This window comes from Eublepharis macularius, chromosome 16 (genome assembly GCF_028583425.1).
Source record: "Eublepharis macularius isolate TG4126 chromosome 16, MPM_Emac_v1.0, whole genome shotgun sequence".
Lineage (NCBI taxonomy): Eukaryota > Metazoa > Chordata > Lepidosauria > Squamata > Eublepharidae > Eublepharis > Eublepharis macularius.
This window is the reverse complement of record NC_072805.1, coordinates 17,065,504-17,083,780: the sequence shown is the minus strand read 5'-3', so window position 1 is coordinate 17,083,780 and position 18,277 is coordinate 17,065,504. Positions and strand designations below refer to the sequence as shown.

Sequence of the window (18,277 nt, the reverse complement as noted above, 5' to 3'; positions counted from 1 at the left end):
GCGGCACACCTAGTATCAGATTGTAGGGCACAGTTTACACCCCACTTCTGTAGGGCGCTACACTCCTTGTTGGGTACCTGAGTGCACCTCTCATTGGCTCACCGCCCCCAATCAAATGGTCAGGCAGAGCGGACTAATTTCACGTTAGAACAATACTTCCGGTTTTGTGTGAATCACCAAAAGGATGACTGGTCGGGCTAGCTACCCTTGCCAAATTCACGTATAAGAATGCAGTGCCTGCTTCCAATTACTAGACACACCTTAGGGCCAATCATGGCTATCACTCATGGTTCTTGCCTCGGCCTTACCAGCTTCAGCCGTCCCTGCTGCCAATGGCTTTCTAGGTGAGCTTCGGGCCTTGCACACCGTCCTCCGGGAACAACTGCAACAGGCAAAGCAAGTGTATAAAGCGGTCCTAGACCAGAGATGTTGAGCCAGTGAGGACCTTCGAGATCAGATTTGGCTTAACATATGATACCTCCAGAACCAATGTCTCTCCCAGATGATAGATGCTTGGTTAATAATAATAATAACTGCACTTATATACTGCTCTTCTAGACAGATTAGGGCCTCAACCCGGAGTGGTAAACAAATAATAAGACTATTATTATCTCCATAATACAGCTGGGGAGCTGGGGCTCAGAGGAGTGGCTTACCTAAGGCAACCCACTGAGTTCAGGGCAGTAGAGGGATTCAAACCAGTAGAGTGCTGTTTTGCAGCCAAACCACTTAACCACTGTGCTACAGCAGTTTAGTCAGACCTTTCACAATCACAGGACAAGAGAACCCTGTGGCCTATCATTTAGCCTTCCCTCCCTCTCTCCTTCCCTCCCTCCCTCCCAATACCTCCAGTGTTCCATCGTTCTCTACTGGCCCCGCAGCGCATCCAGATCTGCTCCAACCCCTTTCCTAAGCTCTGCCGCCCATCTTGATGTACGGGCATGAAGAGTTCGAAGTGGCCCAAATCCTTGACTCCTGAAAACGACATGTGCTCTTCCATTACCTGGTCAACTAGAGAGAGTATGAAGAAGATTAAGAGCAGAACTACAGGCAAGAAGGCACAGTGCTGGCCTGTTGGATTGACGCCACTGCCTGCCCACAGTGAAGATGAGTCTTTACAGGACTGTGCCTGAGAAGCCAGCTAGGTGCGTGACGTATGGGTGTGCACACCATGAAGTCTCCAGAGAGACGCTTCTGGGTGTGGACGCAATGTGTACGTTGAGACGCTGACCTACCAGCACTCCTGATTGGTTACTAGAAGACCTGACCTCAGCTGGAATGACTCTGCATTTCAGATACCACCCCCACCCTTGTTATTTTAAGAGACTGATTGCTGGAAGTCCTGACCACAGACCGAACTACCTGACCATGCAACTTCCCCTGGCCTTGTTATTCTGAGTGACTGGAAGACACGCTGTGACCTGGTACCAGAGCGCAGCAGTCAGTACAAGGAGCTCGACATCGAATCCAGACGTGTCCACCCTGGGCTTAGAAATCGGGTGTTTCTCCAGCTTCAGCTGTCTTCTCGGACTGCTGCTTGAACTTAATTGCTAAGGGTTAGCTTCAGACTTCACAGCTGATACCCATCCCCCCAAGAGAGGAAAGGGAATGGAGATGACGCCTAACCGTTTCCCTCAGGACTCTGAGTTGGGAAGAACAGGGACTGTGGCTCAGATTGCGGTTGTCCAATCCCCTGACCCACATCAAGTGTCTTCCCTCAAAAATGTTTGCATTTTTATCAATTTTTCAAAGGGTCTGGATAGAATAGAGGTCCAATTGAAAATTACATCTGCTGGTGGGGGAATACACACCATTACCCTGAATTCTTCTCATTGCTGCAGCAGTTTGATCCGCTATGTCTGCAGGAAATGGGGTCCCAGGTGTCCAGTCTCCCCCCTTTCAGGGTTACCACCCCTTTGCAATACCAGCTGTCAAAACTTCTGTCAGGGGACAAGGGAGTGAGGGTCTGGGATTATTCATGTCTGTCTGCCTTAAAAGTTGATCTACAGACTTTGGAAGGTGGGTTTCAGGACTATATTCAGGTTCTAATGATCCCAACACAACATTTTGGCCGTCTCCTTTCCATTAACATTCCACCTAATCTCTGGAAACCCCAGAGCACTGAAAACTTTGGGGATTTTCTGTCCATAACCCTTGACACTCTCGCTCATTCTGTGCAGAGATTTCAAGGCCAGATCAGGTGCTAGCTCTTCTGATTTATCAGGCCAGATTAATAACCTGGCTGCTGAACAAACTTTTTCCCTGGACCAGGCATCACAAGACACAGTTATAAACAATCCAGGCCTAAAGTATTAGGAATGTTATCACTCCATCCATTGCAATTCTCCATGGGACAAGGTCTGATATCTCTGGTGCTTAATGAGTCTCAAAAACCTACCGTGAGCTGGGAGAATGGGCACGTGGAGATACACCTTGGCGAGATCTATAGCAGCCTTGAGGTCCCCTGGACAAGGCACTTCTGTAATGAATCTGTGCTTTCATTCAGGTGTTTCCACAATGCAACCTCCCCCCCCCCACCTTTCCAGTCTAAAAGAAGAGGGCTGCCCCACTGTCCAACGCTAGGCTGGAGAGGGGAGGCAGGCAACATGCAGAGCGGGGAAGGCTCGGACTTGCCCTCAGCGGGGCACCTGTAGTCTTATGCGGTTGCTTTCCTGCTGTTCTCTCCTCCTTTCACAGGAGGAAAATGGTCGACCTGGCTGATGAGCCTTGCCGCTGTCTCCCCACCGTTAATAGTTCAAGGGGTATCCCTTCTCAAGCCTTACTGTGTACGTAAATGCATAGATTTTGTAGTAGGAGCTGCCTTGTATTTCCTTTTTTTGAAAAGCAGGATCAGAGGTTCTTCAGGAAAAGCACAGAGTGATTCCTGAGCATGTTACTGTCCTGAACAGGCCCACGGGTATTCCTCCCTGTTCACTTGCCGTTCAGTTGCACTCCACTTGTTCAAGTGGAGAGCAAGTGAATGGCAAGTGGACAGGGAGGGATACTCGTGAGTCTGTTCACTTGCCTGGCAAGGGTAATTCGTCACTTGTAGCTTGGCTCCAAGCCTTCCTCTCTCTGCATGCAGATTCAAAGCTAAGCTCAGCAAGGGGAGGCAGGCAGGCAGGCAGGCAGGGCTCATCCCTCTTAGGATCAGAACGGCATGGAGAGGAGCTTCCGTCTTCCTCCTGCATCTTCCTCGGGCGAGCTGGCTGGTCAGCAAGGAAACTCAGCTAGGGCTTCCCCGCTGTCCCCCTGTCCTCGCAGGGGTCCTCGCAGCTCTCCGTTTCAAAACTACGTATCAGTTCAAAATTGAGTCAGCACGCACGGGTTTAACTCCAGAGACTTCATCACTTGTAGCTTGGCCCTTAGAATAAAAAGGAGTTTAGATCTATAGTTTAAAAGAATCTTAATTCTGAGTCTATATGCATCCTGCCAAGCTACTGATTCTAATGAAGGAATTGCAAATTCTTAGCACATAGCTATACTGGATACACAGTTTAGTAACCTGGTTATTTTTCTCAGGAAATTTAGTAAGAAAATATCAGTAGTCTCAGATATACCTTCTACCTACACTCGAGCACCATAAAGTAACATAAAGTTTATGTTACCCCCAAAAGTCCTTATACCTGTTGGGACTATTTTCCTCCCTCTGTGTAAAAAAAAATGTGTCACGGCATTTAAATATGGTGTTCTCTTATAAGAGATAGTTTGAAACTGATTTGTCCAAGATAGGTCTTGGGAGAATATCATTCCTAAATATCTAAACTAGACTTCACAATTCCTTTTGGCCAGAGATTTTTACAGTTCAAGTGTACCACTTCCTCGATAGTACCACTGCTTGGAGGGGAGGACATGACATCTTGGTTGAATCGTGGGTCAGTTTCTGTGTTTTTCTCCTCTTGGGCTAATGGTCTTTTATCTTCCCTCTCTAGCCCCTCCAACTTCAATTGAGTACAGTTTGTAATTGTGAAAGAACACTTCCTTGGACTTATGCTGCTACCCAAACTAAGGAAGCTATTATCTCAGCCTCCATTAGAAAAGGGTCATTCTTGGGGGGGGGGGTGTCTACGAGATGTTGTTTTCAGTTGCCTGGTGTTAGTTGTTGTATTTTGGGGAGTTTTAAAGGTGTAGTGAGATCACTCAATTGGGGTTTAGTAGCCATATCTCCCATTTCTAGTTGATTTAATCTAGCTCCAGGGAGTTTTCCTCTCTTTATCATAGTCTCCTCGGATAATACAAGGGGTTCTCCTGTTCTTCTCTTGAATGGTAGGTAGGCGCCTGACTCTTCCCTGGTTGCTTTACCTTCCTCCTTGGTCTTATTTCTTTGTTTTCCAGAAGGGAGCCCAGTCTGGAGTTGCGAAAATGTATTTTAATACACAGGCCAAAAGGCTTCATTTCAAACTTGTCAGCCCTAACAATTGTGGGATATGTCTAGAGTGGAAAATTACCAACACCGATTGTTGATATATTGGGCCACTTAAACATTATAATTTCCATAAACATGTTCCCTTATAGGTATCTAATAAATAGCTAAGGTGTCCTTTAGCTTGCCTCTTATTCTGCCAGCTTATATCTCAGCCTTGGAAAATGTCAAGGATAATTTTGCATGGTTTAAAAATCAAATTTTGTTGGCTCATCTTGGTTCCCAGTACTTAGATGGATACTTAGATGAATGAGAATTCAACGGACTTCTAGCTACTTCCTTCTCTTGCTTCTTATTATGAAGGATATGAGTAGTACATCTAATTTTTCCACAAATTTTATCAAGAGGTTTGGCAATAAGATGTGTTTTGGTCTGCTAATAAACTAAAGTTATCTTCCCTCGTTTAAAGTCTATTATCACTTCTTCCCTTGGATGCTTCTCTAGGTCCCATACATTCCTCCAACTCCTAATCACCTGTTTCAACATCTACATCACCTAATAGGGAGCATTGTAATCGTAGCTCGCTTCTTCCCTTGATGGCTTCCTCTACTCTCCTCCAGCTCTTCATCACTATCTTGCTGCAACTCTTTTCAGAAGCTTCCAAAACATTCAAACGATTTCTTGTTTCTATCCCCCCCAAATCCTGTCGCCTGCTGTTTTGTTACACGTTGCATTCCTTCTTCAGAGGCATATCTGTATTTAATCCCCATCCTAGCCTTAATAGGAGAGTATAATATTTAATTAGCCTTAAATATAACTATATATAGTTATATCTATATAACTTGGTTATTAACTTGGTTATTAACCAAGCCCAAATATCCGAATGACATGTCTCAGTGATGTTGAAAAGCACCAGGGACAAGATGGAGCCCACAGGTCACAACAGACCAGAGGCCAAGGGACGGCAGCACCTTCTGAAATCCACACTCCGGGTTTTCCATGTGTTTGTCAATTTATAACTTCGGCACGCTTATAAATCTTACAATGTTCACATTTTTCATTGACTGCATATTGCTTTCCAAATTTAACAAAGTTTTGACCATGTTTTTTTATAGATTTTATTTTTATAATTTATGTAATACAGAATAAATTTGAAAATGTTTTTATGAGGAATTTTTATGTTGTATGTTTGCTGTTGGTGATTATATAAAAATCAATCTGTTTCATAGTATATAATTGTAGAAATTTGTTGTGGATCATGAAATTTTAACTTTTTAAAGAGGACACCTTGGTGATTGGCAGGAGAGACAAAAACAGCGACATCATTCCCTGTTCGTCCTATTTGAACCTCAGCACGAACAGAAGGTCCACCAAGGCAGTTCTTTTCATCCCCAAAATTGTGGAGTTGGTCCAATCCTCCTTTTCTACCCAGGTTCCTTTATTAGATCTCTTCTTAGTTTTACGTAACTCAAGCCATACTCACACTTCTATTAGCTTCATAGGACTTGATCTGACATGGCATCATGGGAATTGGCCAAGAGGTAAGAATTCTCAGTTGGAAACGGTTAAGTGATGGCAGGGATTGGAGGGGGGGTGAGACGAGACAGCTTGAGAAATGAGAAGGAAGGAAGGATAAGAGGAGAAAAATTAGGAGCTGAACAGAGAGCAAGAGAGGCTTGGGATGACCCTGGAACACAACGGGGCGGGGGGGGGGGGAGCCTTGTGAACTAAAAGGAAAAGGCAAGCAGAACTTTTACTCAAACAGGAGGCTGCCTAGAAGGGGAAGGTGGAAAGAAACAAATCAGCTGCTATGGAAGATGTTCTTAATGGGACTAGAACCATTTCACACTCCTGCTCCTGTGGAATAGTAAGTATTGGTCTGCAACAAGCAGCCCACCCCTGTCACCCAAACCCATCAATCTGCCTGACTGACACTCATTGGACCTGGAGGAAGCTGGAGAGACGAACTACAGGGCAGGTCCCGGGAAAGAACCTGAGGCAGAGATTCCAAAGCCCGGAAGCCAGCAAGGCCCTTCAGCCCTCTCTCACCTCAGCCACCCTGACTCTGCGGGAAGCCTGTGAGCTGCTCTGATACTGGATACCACATAGGGCAAGGCCTTCATCCTCCAAGTGCATCTCACAAAACATTTCTTGTGAGTGTGCTGTTGCTTCGGCAGACGTGGAAGAACGTAGAACCCACCGAAACAATCCTGGCCAGCAGCATCTCTTGTCCTGCAGGCAATCCTATGTGAATTCCCAAGTCGCCTCCAGAGCTTCCTACCATGAATGGGGAAGAGGGATGGAGTGCAACAGAGGCAACAGAGGCAATGGACGTTCATCACAGCCTGATGGGGTCTGATCATTTTATAGGGAAGAGACTTTGATGGCAGTCTCCTTTGAAAGCAGCCCTCTTCCTCTCCTGAGGGCTACTGCAGAGATCAGATATGACAGATGGAAGGCGGGGGGCTAGTAGAGGCACAAGAAGGGCTCACAGCTGCAGCACCTACTGCTCTACTCATGGGAGGTCCTCTTCCAGAAGCTGCATTTGGAAGCCAGCTGCATCTACCTCAACTGTGTGGAGGCTGAAGTTTCCCAGTCCCTGAAAGGAAGGCAGGCTGATGAATACATTTTCAGACTGCAGCAGAGATCAATCTGAAAATTGTAATTAAAACATGTCTATGCTACCTTTCCACCCAGTAAATAAAATACACGCACCCAGTTTAGCTTGGTGGGTCATCCAGCTTGCAACGGAATAGACCATGGCTCCTATTCCTACCTAAGAAGGACCAATCCATTTCCTTTCTCCTACGCAGCAGCCATGAAGGGCTTGTTCCTCAGCCTCCTGGATGCCAAGCCCTGCTGTGGTTTCTACAGGGGGGTGGAGACTGCTGGCTGAACTCACCTCTGCTTCTGCCAGAATCCTTTGCAAGACCTCCTGCATCCTGGGCTGCTTTGTTAAGACACAGAGAAAGCCCCCGCCTCCAGCCCCAGCCAGACATTGCCCATAGACATGAGGCTCGAGTGCCTCCATCATGCACTGGACAGCCAAAGGCTCACACCCGGGGGCCATGACCTTCTTCTGCAGTCTGTAATTGCTCATGCAATTGCCCAGGACAGCCAGGTTGCCTGTTGGGCAGAAAGAAGAATGAGACACTCTACTCGGGCAGCTCTCTGCAAAAGCCTCCCAGTCATCTCCTGCCCCAAGACATGCCCCATTTGACACCAGCAACCCTGGGGTCATACCGAGAGCTCTTTCCCTTATCGTGATTAAGGGGTCGGAGCACCTTTCCAATCAGAAACGGCTGGAGTCGGGGGCTTTGTATTGATTCTGCTATGAATTTTACTTTTGGTAGAAGATTTGGATAGTATTGCTAATCTCACATTGCGGACAAATATATAAGGATAGTTTATACATACAGTACTCTGTGTTTCATGCTGCTGAGAATTATTGTACAGGTTGTAAAGTATATTGAAACTTTTTAATGCATTACATATTATGTTCATTCAGTTGTGAATTATGTCTGTTGCAGAATTTTATGAAACTAAGTACTCCTTTCATTGCTTTATGGAAATAAATATGTGTGGACATTTTTAATATGTTGTACTCTATGTTGTAAAACTTATTATACATGTTTTAAACTAAATCTTCATGTATTACACATAATTTTATCTGTTGTGATATATACAAATTGTATGGGTTTTGTTGAGGTCTAAACCTGTTGGTCTGTTCTCTCCGTACCTTTGGTATGGCTCGCTGTGCCCCCCTCCCCGAACAAGCTGGGCTGTACCTTGTTGAAGGGCACGGGCACACTCCTCTGCGTTGCTCACAAGAGCGTTGGCATTCTGGACAATAGTGGGCAGCCTGGCATACCAGTTCCTTAGAACATCCTGCAAGAAAAGAGTAGACAAGGCAACCAGATGCGCCATCAGCCTCCCTTCCTGGCAGCTAGAGGATGCAGAGGGTGGGGTCACGGATAACAGCAACCCGCTATACCTTGCCTTGCAGTAACTTGAAACTAGAACCCAGTTTGGTTTTGGTGCAACACACTGATATTGCTACTCTTTGGTATTCAATCTGATTGTTCATGAGAACAATACAGCCCAGGGAAATGGCAGAGCTGTCCAGACATGGCAGAAACCCCTTTTCAAGCATCATCGATGCACAAAGCCCCTTTGCTGTACCTGGAGCAGATTGCGGGCAAGGCGTGTCTTCCCCGTATAAAGTAGGAGCAGATGCGCGTTCAGTGTGTGCACGAAGCCCTCAGGAACGGCAATCTGTTCCACCTCCACCTTCAACGGCAGCTGAGCCTTCGAACGTCCAATCTTGAGGCCTGGCACCAGCCCGCCAACCTGGTCCTGCCACCCACCGCCTGCAAGGAACAGCAAGCGATGCTGAGAAAATTACCTGATTGTTTGTATGTTTCAAAAGGATATGCAGAGGGCTGAGGGAAGGGGTAGGCCCACGGAATTAGACATTCTCCCCCACAGACTCTTCGCTTTGTTTTCTTCCCCAGCCAGAACTTCCAGGGCAGGATTAGGCAGGCTTGCAGCACAACATGACCCTCTCTTTACCTGTGGTAAGCAATTGCTCCAGGTGTAACACTGCATGAACGAGGGACTCGATGTTGGCGGAGTGTCCCGACACCCGATACAACACGGCTATCACAGCACCTGCCAGGATACTGCTAGTGCCTGCAGAAGAGACCAAACAAGCCATTCCCCCCCCCTATTAGTTTTCCTTTATTCCCTCTCTGTTTTAACGTTTATTATTTTACACAATTATTTTTACACTGATTTTGCCTTGCTGGTACCCACCTTGGGAGAAAGGTGGGTCGAGAAATATTTTAAATAAATGAATGAGTACTGGCTTGGGTGTGGGGTGGGGCTGGCTCCTACTTTTTCTTGACAGAGGAGCAGCCGAGAGGAGGAACGAGAAAGGCCCCCAGACACCAAAGAAGCCTCATGGCGGATCTTCTATTGGCAGAGCATTGGGGGCCTTCCCCTCAAGAGCCCAGGGCATCTCTGGTTTGAACCTCCGTCTGCTGCCCCCTTTGCCAAGCTCTGGCCTGTCCACACGTGTGTTTGTGCCAATGAATGCTAAAGACAGATCCCAGGGGGTGGAGGGGTGGCTCTGCCCACAATCTCACAGAAGCTCCTATTTCTCCCATCCAGCCCCACCAAACTGACACTCTCTTAAAAGATCAGCCTGTCTCTCTGCTCAGGAGAATATGGAGCCTTGCTGCTGAAGGAAGAGCCGCTTGGGTGGCAGGGGGTGGGTTCTCTAGGCTGGAGAAAAGCTCCAACTTGGCAGAGTCATTTGGTAGGACATGTGCCATTGTTTCGTTTTCTTCTGTGATACTTCTTGGAGAGCTGCAAGACCCAAAAAGAGAGAGCTCATGGACGGAAAGGGAGTGGTTGGCTCCTCTGACCCGGGAGCGACCGCCTCCTGCACATGCTCACTGGTGGCAAGCCAAGAGAGGGATGCAGCTGTTTCACGTGTATGGAGCTCAAGGCGGAAGAGTCCCTTCTTTCCATGCAGAAGGCCCCAGGTTCAATCCTCGGCATCTCCAGTTAAAGGATCTGGCAGGAGGGGATGTGTAAGCTCTCTGCCTGAGACCTTGGAGAGTTGCTGACAGTCTGAGTAGACCATACTGACCCTGAGTGACCAGGGGCCTGATTCATTGTAACGGAGCTTTCTATGAGTGACCCCGTGTGAACTTAAGTGCAGATCACTGGTTGAGAGGGGATGGTAGAGAGGGAGGGGCCCGGCTCGCGATTCCTTCAAAAGCAGGAAGTGTACAAAAAACTTTTATCTGCAGCAACAGCCGATTGGTGTTCACTGTGTGATGCTCCTTATCTGGCACAAGGTATGCCAAGGGACAGGACACGTACCCAGGCCTGATCCATGTGGCAGGCGAGACCAGGTGCGGAGCTCAAACCCGCCTCCAAAGCGTTCCTCCAGCTGCTCTCGCAAGGTCCTCTGGGAATGGAGAGCGATAACCTGGGTGCAAATGAATGCTGCTTTCAACAAGGCACCTGGAGGGAGACAGGAAGTATGAATGGCAGGCTCAAACCAGCGACCACGGAGTCTGACCTAGGAGCAAGGCTTGGGAAAGGGCTGGCTGGGGCTGAGAATGGGATTCAAACTCAGAACCAGGCCTGTGATTCTGATGAATGGCCCAAGCTGGAGGCAGAGGTATTGGGGTGGGGGACAGCGGAGCGGTCCCAAGTCAGATGGAAGAAAGTAGGAGGTGGGTGCTGGCACAAAGTGAAATTGCAGGAAAGGTAACGGAAGCATTCGCTGCAATAACTTTCTCACGTTGCACAGCAACGGGTCCAACAGTCACCATTGTATGCAGCTTGAAGTGAGCGAGGTTAAGTTCAGAGGCCCATTTAACACATCTCACTTGCATTTTGGCATTCTGAATTCATAAAAATGGCATGCATGTTCAAGGCTCCATAGCTCTGGCACGTGATGCAGCTCTGATTTCGGTCCAAATACTTCTGGTTCTGTTCTAACTCTCACCCTCCACCTGGGAGGCTCTCACCTGGGGCATGAGGCTGGCAGTAATCTTGCAGGTCCTCCAGGTGCTGACACACCAGCTCAGTCACCACCTCTCCCTCCAGCCCACCACTGGCACTAACAATCCGCAGCTCCGGCTCAGGAATGCGCCGGGCCTGAGCACCAATAGGCCTGCGTCCATCTACCAGGACAGCAAGGTCCACCACTGCCCCGCCATGTTCATATGTGATTGGAGGGGTATCGCTCCAGCCGCCTGGAAAAAAGAGGAACATAGGTCAGGCGACGATGTACTGCTACCCTCCAGCAGCTGCATTACAAGACCCCAAAGGGGCACTTCCCAGAATGCCTTGCAGGAAATGCTTGGGAAGAGTCCGAGTTTTACGGATCCTCAGTATCTTTTGTAATTTCAAAGCCTATCTCTTGAAATCTTATTTGATGGTATTTGGTGGCTTTCAAAACATCTCTGCCTCTGTCTTCAGTCCATGGATCACAACTCATGTTCCCAACACCGCCTCAACAAATGCTAGGAGATTTGAGGGAGTTTTGAGGACTGTGGAGTTTTGAGAAAATATGGTGCCACTTCCGGGTGACGCTCTAGGCTGCCTCCCCCGTTCTCTGTGGTAAGGAGAAATTCCTCACGTCACTATATGTAGGCCATTTTCTCTCCCCCTTCTTATTTTCTTGGGGGCTGAGAATTGGGGCTGCTAATTCCCCACCCTGGTGGGTAAATGGGAGATCTAGTTATGACCCTCTGGTGAGTCATGTGTCCCTAGAGAAATGTCTTTTTTTGGAGCAAAAAAACCTGCTGCAAGTATACATGTGTAGCGAAGTAGTGTACCACCCCCCCTACCGCCCCCCCCCACACATACACCTCTGTTGCACGCATGCTGAGAGGAATGGCTGGATGAAAAGGCAAAGTCACTCCATCATGGATTGGATTCCTTTTTCGCAGCTTCCGATGTGGCCTTCCTTCCCTTCTCTCCTTTGCCTTCTGTCTTTCCAGAGCCCAGCCTAGCTATTCCCAGTAGTCAGTCCTCCAAGACTCTAAGCAAGTTTGAGGCATGGGGTCACCACTTTGGGACATGCTCCTTCCTGTCATATGACTCTGACAGTATGGAGCGATAACCTGGGTGCAAATGAATGCTGCTTTCAGCAAGGCACCTGGAGGGAGAGAGGAGGTATGAATGGCAGGTTAAACCAGCAACAGCACAGTCTGGCCTAGGAGCAAGGCTTGGGAAAGGGCTGGCCGGGGCTGAGAATGGGATTCAAACTCAGAACCGGGCCTGTAATTCTGACGAAGAGCAAAAACTGGAGGCAGAGGTATTTCAGTGGGTGACAGCGGAGCGGTCCCACGTCAGATGGGAGGAACTAGGTGGTGGGTGCTGGCACAAAGTGAAATGGCAGAAAAGTGAGGTTTCAGGGAAGCATTTTCTGCAATAACTGTCTCACATCACACAGCAACGGGTCCAATAGTCACCACTGTATGCAGCTTGAAGCAAGCAACGAGGTTAAGTTCAGAGGCCCATTTAACACATCTCACTTGCATTTTGGCAATATGAGTTCACAAAAACGGTGTGCAAGTGTAACCTGTTTTGTTCAAGGGCAATATCAAATAAATAGATTTATCTAATTTAAGAACTGGGAGAGTTCATGTCTATGACACTGTGATCCCACCTTGTGACACTTGCATTTATAAAAGATTTACAATGAACAAACTTGAAAAAAAAATCTTATTTGGAACAATACAATAATAAAGCATATATAACAACAATCATGTAACAAAACAGGCCTGTTTTACTCAAGCAGACCCCGGTCTCAGTCTTTCTGACTTCTGCATGGTCAGTCCCTTGAAATGCAGCACCTTGTAGCTGTGCTCGGCGTTGAGGCGCCTTCTGTTCTTCACAGGAGTCCCGAAACAGTCATAGAGATTTCACACAAAGGAGTGCTTCTGAGGGGAGGGCGCTTCTCCCTGCAGCTTCAGGCCCTCCAGTCTCTCAGGGGAAATGGCGCCTTTGTTTCCCTCCTAAGGAAGACCCCAACTCCTTACCTCCCTCTAGTGGGCAAGGGTTACACAAGTGCATGGCAAGCGGCTCCTTCGTTCTGCCTCGCGATGCAGCTTTGCTCGGGTTCAGATCATTCTGGGCCTGTTCGACTCTCGCCCTCGACCTGGGAGGCTCTAAGCAGGAGCAGGAGGCTGGCAGTTAATCTTGCAGGTCTTCCAGGTGCCAACATACCAGCTGGGCTCCCTCCTCTCCCTCTAGCCCACCACTGGCACTAACCATCTGCAGCTCCGGCTCAGGAATGTGCTTGGCCTGAACACCAATAGGCCTGCGTCCATCTACCAGGATAGCAAGATCCACCACTGCCCCGCCATGTTCATACGTGATTGGAGGGGTATCGCTCCAGCCGCCTGCAAAACAGAGGAACGCAGGAGAGGTCAACCTACAACGTACTGCTACTCTCCGGCAGCTGCATTACGAGATCCAAAAGGGGCCCTTCCCCGGATGCCTTGCACCTTGCGGACAACACCTGGGGAGAGCCCGAATTCCATGCGACCTCAGCATCCTGTGTAAGTTCAAAGCCTCTCTCTTGAAATCTTATTTGATGTTATTTGGCTGCCCTGCTGCTGGCTGTCAAAACACCTCTGCCTCTGTCTTCAGTCCATGGGTCACAATTCGTGTTCCCAACACTGCCTCAACAAATGCCAGGAGATTTGAAGGAGAGGTGCCTGAAGATTGTGGAGTTTTGTGGAGAGGTGCATGAAGATTGTGGAAAATATGGTGCCACTTCTGGGTGACACTTTAAAATATATATATATATATATATATATAAATTTTGATTAATCATTCAATGATATAGATACATAGCAAAGAAATAGTTCTTACTGTTACAATGATCTGAAGTTTCTTTATGCACATGCTGAACTAGAAATTTAGCTATAGTCATTAGGAGAGTCTGTTCCTTATTACATTACAGTTTTCTTTTTACAGAAGATCTTCTTCCGAGAAGATCTTTTCTAATCGGGGGAACAGGAAGTTCCAGGTGACACTCTAGGCTGCCTCCCCTCGTCTCTGTGGTAAGGAGAAATTCCTAACATGTCACTCCACGGAGGCCATTTTCTCACCCACTTCTTACACGCTTGGGGGCTGAGAACTGGGGCTGGGGGGGGGGTGCTAATTCTCTTTTCTCTGGGGTCTCTGACTAAAACTGCGGTTCTCGCTGCCCCTTCGGCTACAGCTACCATCCAATGACCTCACACTCCACTTTCCCATCCTGCCCCTCTCCTGCTTTCCTCAGAGGCATACATTTCAACTAACAGCAACAACTTGAAAACCCCTGGACTAACAAGTAGATATTAAGCACTCAAACTTAATTATGTGCAAAACGTTACAATGCCAGTTGTTGTCTGTGCAGCTTCCGCTCACCACTTTAGGAGTTCTTCATCCCAAGCTGAAAGAATTTTGCCCCAGTCAACAAGGTAAGTTATTTTGGACCCCATTTTGTGATGCAGGAATGGTCCCGTGCCCAACCTCTAGCCCGTAGGCGAGCATACAGTTCCCAGAGAGCTGCAGCAAAGAAACCGGTGGGTCCAAATGCCCTTATTGTCTGAGGCTCTGACGTGGTTTGGTTCCTCTCCCTCCTTGTTGCAAGTGAGAGCTCCGGAAGGTGTACTGCCAAAGGCAGAGAGGGCACTACAGAGCGGTGCGCTTTGCACCGACTGTCTGGAGTACAGACTTGGCCTTTGCCACGGGGCATGTGGCCAGAATGAGCCGCAAGTGAGGTTCCCCTCTGGGAACTTTGGGGTCCAGAGCATTCTCAGATCCTTTGCCCACTCCTGCTGAAGCTAGATGGGCATGCACAAAGGGCTGGGCCTCCTCTGTTGTGGCCCCTGAATTGTAGAATTCTCCCTCTCAGCTGAGCTGGATAAATTTCAGGTACCAGTGAATGTACTTCTCTTTTCCCTGCTGTCCCTGATGGCACTAGTGGTTTGTTTGTTTGTTTGTTTGTTTGTTTGTTTGTTTGTTTGTTTGTTTCTTTCTTTCTTTCTTTCTTTCTTTCTTTCTTTCTTTCTTTCTTTCTTTCTTTCTTTCTTTCTTTCTTTCTTTCTTTCTTCTCCTCCTTCCTTCCTCCCTCCTTCCCTTCCTTCCTTCCTTCCGGCAGCACTGCATATCTTGCTTTAATCTGCTGAGTTTTGGTTCTTACCCTTTTTTAAAATGTGGGTCTCCTTAATCTTCTCTTACAGGATTTCTAACTTGGATTTTTGAACTTTGAACAGAAGGTAAGATATAAGGGGTGGGGTATAAGATTTTAAATATGAATAATCCTATAGGACATGAGAGAAAAACAGCCTCTGCAGATACCTCCCCCTACCACCACCACCACAATCCAACGGGTACACAGAATATTCTGCGCACTAGGCAGATCTGAAGGGCTCTGTGTACTAAGCCAGTTTGGTGTAGTGGTTAAGAGTAGCGGGACTTTAATCTGGGAATCGGGTTTGATTCTCCACTCCTCTGCTTGAAGCCAGCTGGGTCATCTGGAGTCACGCTTGCTGTTTAACCAAAAGACATGCAAGAGATGAAGTCTATAAAATTTAAGAGCCAATCTAGGACAACAGTTTGGCCATTGAAGAAGTGGGCTCCTGTCTGTGAAAAATACAGGCAACAATAAATCTGTTTCTCTAAAGGAGCCAACAGAAGTTGTGGTGTGTTTTGCACTGCAGCTCAATAGTGCTGCTGCTTACTGGCATCTAGTGGCAGAAGTGCAGAATATTCACAATAAGAGCTAATCGTTTAAAAATCTAGGACTGTTTTTTAGACTTCTAGGTCAACACAATCTGTTAACTCAGATGAGCAAACCAGAAGGCCAAAAACAAACCAAAAATGATATTATTTCTACAGATACTCTCAGAGTCACACAACAGCTAGGACTGCCAACATGTTTGAATATTCAGCTTAATTTTCTAACATAAATGCTGAACCCTTTCCTACATCATCATTAAACACATTATAGGATATGAATCAGTGCCAAATGATTGACATTTAAGCAAAATAATCTTGAAAATAATATGTAAGAGTACAGGCTAAGAAAATATAGGCTAGAAGTACAGGCTAAGAAAATCTTGAAAATAATTGTTATGACCGTTACTTTCTCTAGGGTAGATTTTTCCTTTAATCTTTCCCTTACAGCCTCTAGGTAGATTGCTGCCACCAGGAATATTATATTCCAAGATATTTTATTTAAGTTTTCCTTTTTGTAATGTGCCTAAGCATCAGGCTCCTTCGTGGTTCTATGTGGCCCTGAGGACAGGAATGGGATATAGCAGTGACAGCTACTCTGGGATATAACAAAAACAAAATGAACTTTTATTTTTTCAAGAAGCGTATTGGTTTCATAAAAGTAGTTCTCGGTTCTTAAAGTTACTTCATTTAAACTCATTCACACCGATCTCTTCTAAGGCTTCACACACAGTTAGCCTCTTTCTCTGATTCAATATTTCTCACAGCCGTGCTTAAAGTTACTCAGGCAGCACACAGCTAGCCTCTCTTTCTCTATCGTTCACAGAAATGCTTAAACTGCTCAGGCAGCCCACAGCTTGCCTGCTTTCTTCTGACTCAAACTCTTTTTTCACTCTCAGTCTAAACTGCATTCACTCCGCCCACACTCTGAGCGCTAAGCCACAAGTGACACTTGACACTAGTTGGACACTTGTCAGCTTCCCTCAAATTTTGATAGGAAATGTAGGCATCCTGGTCTTGTAGCTTGGCTCTCCAACTGCTGTCCAATGGACTTTTCAACTGTCACTTGGCCAACATTCCACCAAGCTGCCTACATTTCCCATCAAAACTTGAGGGACGCTGACAAGTGTCCAGCTAGTGTCAAGCGTCACTTGTGGCTTAGCTCTTAGGCATCAACCAATCATATCGTTCACTCATCCCTCACTTTCACCCCCACTCTTCACCTATCTCACACCAAGCATTTAAAGATACATGCACACATTTACGTGAAATCATTACAATAATATAAAACAGAATGAATATAAGAAAGGTGGAAAGAAATATACAGTAACATACAGAATATGAGTTAAATTGTTTAATCTGTGCCGAATGTATATTGTGTTCATAGAAGTACTCAGAAATATGCAGTGTATGGGTCAAATTGATTGATTATTGCTGGCAGATAATTGTATAATGGAGAAATTATATAATTAAAATATAATGAACATAAGATAGGTAGAAGGAAGTAAAGAGTAACATATAGAGTATAGGTTAAATTGATTGACTTATGTCGAATGTATATTATGTTTATAGAAGTACTTAAAGTCATGTAGAATGTGAGACAAATTGTTTGTCCCATATTGATGAGACTAGAATGTGTAAGATAGAGTATAGAGTACAAAAAAATAGATAAATAATAATTATTATTAAAGGTTATATGCCAGGAATGTAATGTCTAGTTGATAAGTTAAGTGGGAAAGGGAACAGAGATAGCACGGTGTTATAATAGATAAGCTTAGAAGAGAGTGGAAGTATATGTTTATTAGAATAAAATAAGTATGAAATGAGTAGGGGGAAAATGGATAAGGTGTTGGAAAACTGTTGGAAGTCAACAAAAGGGGGGGAAAGGGAGGGGGTTAGAACTGGAATATTTAAAGGAAGGCGAGGCCCCCTCCCCCGACTTACCGGGGGGCCTGTTTTGCCGCCGACGGGGCCGGGGAGGCGACTCGCGGCGAGCTCCGGTGGTCGCGGGCTGCGCCGGGCCCAAGGCCAGCCCGCAGCCAATCAGTTTAAACCCCGGCGTCCAATCATGGCGCCCGGGTCCATCCAAGGGGGGCGGGGCGTGCGCGGCCGGCCAGTTTTCTCTCTGGTCCGACGGCTGGGTACTTAACCAGCCGCCGCCTGGCCGGGCCCTCTTTCCGCGCCGGACCCCTCTGGACGGCGGAGCTTCCCCCACCCACCTCGCCCTGTGTATTTTGGCTTTGTCACAACTTTGGCGGTGGAGCATCGGATCAGATCCCATTTGTTGGGGAGACTGGGCCTGCGCGCACAGCCTCCCCATTAAGGGGACTCCCCTATGGAGTCTTGGGGGTGAGCGGCGAGGGGCATGCCCAGCTCGGGGGCTGCCAGGTTGCGCCACCCCCAGGTGGCATGGGGAATCACCAAGGGGTGTACACCGGGTGATCTCCCACTTTCATGCCACTCCTGGTTCCCTCCCTCGGCCCGGGGCCTGAGGGGGATGTGGTTCATCGGCTGACAGGCAGGTCACCCGATGCAGTGGATCTGATCCTCATGCTGCGCCAATACTCCTCATTTGCTGTTTTGTTATACTGTTTTGAATAAAGTTGTGGCCTTGTTTTCTCCAGCCCGGTATCTGTCCGTTCTGTTCTCGAC

General features: G+C 47.1%; 1 pseudogene; it reads right to left on the bottom strand.

Moving 5' to 3' along the window:
* Nucleotides 1-6,878: 6,878 nt before the first annotated feature.
* Nucleotides 6,879-17,891, bottom strand: LOC129343861 (L-fucose kinase-like; annotated as a pseudogene).
* Nucleotides 17,892-18,277: the final 386 nt, after the last annotated feature.